General features: G+C 45.2%; 1 protein-coding gene across 1 annotated transcript in view; it reads right to left on the reverse strand.

The window, feature by feature from the left end:
- Nucleotides 1-2,610, reverse strand: part of KLHL6 (kelch like family member 6) — a 72,234-nt gene that overhangs the window by 23,936 nt on the left and 45,688 nt on the right. The gene's annotated exons all lie outside the window — the stretch shown is intronic.

Genomic DNA, 2,610 nt, shown 5'->3' on the forward strand with positions numbered 1-2,610 from the left:
TTATTTAACACTCATTTTACAGATGAACTGTCTCAAATGCATCAGTTCATTCTTATTAGTTGCTCTCTGGAGCTTAGCTTTGAATGAGTCCAAACTCCTCCTTGTCCATTGGGCCCCTTATGGGTCAAGTTCTCAGTGTTCTTGGGTTAATCAATTAGTGGAAGGATGGAGAAAGGAAGGCTGAGAGGGCAGGGTGTGGTAAGGAGGGCCGGTCTGAAGACAGGGCCTGGTATCGATGGGCAGGCCTGCAGTAGAGTGTAGGGGTATGGCCTGCAGAAGAGAAGCTCTAGTGACAAGAGCTTGAGGGTAGGTAGCAGGGTTGTGGGGCTTGAAGAGTGGGGGTGAGGGCAGGACTGGTCTTAGAGAAGACCATATTGACTTAGGCTTTGTCCTTCACTCCAGAGCATTCTAGGAGACACATACCCCTGATTTTTTGGATCAATCCCAATTGCAAAATATTATCTTTCTGTGTCAGACTATGACATTGGACAATTAAGTTCGCAAACTCATCCTAGAAAAGATGCTACATATCTCTGAATATCACTACAGTCACCTTAGAAGTACTCCCCTTGGGAAGCTATGCACCAATGCCAGCGCCTAGTCCACCCTTCAAAACAATTTTGGAACTCTTTTTTTGGAACGGCCATTAGAGCTTTCGTTGTATTACCCTTGATGTCCTCAATGTCATCAAAATGTCTTCCTTTCAATATTTCCCTTATCTTCGGGTAAAGAAAGAAGTCATTGGGGGCCAGATGAGGTGAGTACGGAGGGTGTTCCAATACAGTTATTTGTTTACTGGCTAAAAACTCCCTCACAGACAGCGCCATGTGAGCTAGTGCGTTGTCGTGATACAAGAGCCATGAATTGTTGGTGAAAGTTCAGGTTGTCTAACTTTTTCACACAGCCTTTTCAGCACTTCCAAATAGTAAACTTGGTGAACTGTTTGTCCAGTTGGTACAAATTCATAATGAATAATCCCTCTGATACTGAAAAAGGTTAGCAACATCATTGCAACAAGCTCGCAAACTTAATTGTCAGACCTCGTACACTTTCCAATTGTCCGTTTAGAAAACATTGACTGAGAATCATTGTAATGTTGAAGCGAGCCAGAGTTCTGCCTCAGATCACCCTGTCTGCTAGCCCCAACCGCCGGCAGATCTGCTCCTCGCATGAGCAACTGTGGCAACGGTTGAGACTGAGAATTCTAACACCTGTTTAGTTGTTTGCAGATTTTCAGTTCAAAGAGTAAAAATATACAACCGAGACCAAGCCTCACTGAGCCCTCAGAACCTGTAACCAGAGCCCTATGTGGCCCTGCCCACAGAGAGATCTGCGAGGACTGAAAAGGAACTCACTTATGTGGGAGCCTCCAAAGCGAAACAGCAGGTACGCCACACCAGTGTTTTCTTGCCAGGAAAATAATATGAAAATCAAATCAACGTTCTAAATATGTAGACTGTCTCTGGAAAGCCACCTAAGAACCTAGTAACAGTGATTGCCTCTGGGGAAGGGGCCNTGTGTGTGTGAGTGTTCGTATGTACAAACTTAACAAACTGCCCCTATAGTATTACTTCCTAATTGTTTCATTTCTCCCCACTAAGCCTATTCTTGTCTTTATATGGTTCTGAATAAAACACGTCTTCAGGAATTATTAAGCACAACCAGGTAGATCCAAATGATGTGTGTATTAACCATCTTGGTCCTCGTTTATTCATTCAACAAACATTTACCAATCACTTGCTATATACCAGGGACTCTCCTGAGGTCTGGAGATAAAAAGTCCAATAAGACATATTTTCTACCATAACAAGCTCCCAGTCTACAGATATTTACAGATGAGGACTTCAGTGGTTAACACGCAGAAGTTGGTGCTGTGGCAGAGCAATGCACCAGGTTTTATAAGAATAAGATAAGCCTCTGGAGAAGGTGATGCTTAAACTGGGTTTTGAAGCAGAAGCAGAGGTTAACTTGATGAAGGAGAGGAAAAAGGCGTCTGAACAGCATCTGCATTCGCCTGGAGGCTGAAAAAGCAGGTCCGCTTTGGGGAATTACAAGCAGTGCATTAGGACTACAGCAGAAGAGTAGGGTTGGAGATGGCGCTAGAGAGGCAGGCAGGAGATGAAGTATACGAGGCCAGGCTCTGCAGGCTCTGAGAGCTCAGGTAGGAAGTGTGGGCTTTATCCTGATGGCGGTGGGGAGCCGGTGAAGAGGGTAAGCTCAAGAGAGAAAAGATTAGACTTGAGTTTTCGATCATCCATCTGTTGAATGAATTAGACAGGGCAGACTGGGAGCAGGAAGGTGAGTTTTGAAATCAGAAGGGAGATAATGAGAGTCTGAACTCAGGTAACATCCGAGGAGATCCAGGAGACTCAAGGTTCGCGGGAGTGGGCAAACAAGGAAAGCAGCACCCCGTGGAACGGTGATTGGACAGGGCACATTTTGTCCGTGTGTGCATCAACCCCACCAACCTCCTGCCTGTACACAACTGGGATGAGGAGGAGTGTGCCAAGTAAGGTGCTGGGTGATCTCTGAATCTCACCTAATTCTCTAGTAGATGTCTATGATGCAGTATCATCCCCATTTAACAGATCAGAAATACACGGGCTTGTG

This window comes from Hipposideros armiger, unplaced genomic scaffold (genome assembly GCF_001890085.2).
Source record: "Hipposideros armiger isolate ML-2016 unplaced genomic scaffold, ASM189008v1 scaffold_14, whole genome shotgun sequence".
NCBI lineage: Eukaryota > Metazoa > Chordata > Mammalia > Chiroptera > Hipposideridae > Hipposideros > Hipposideros armiger.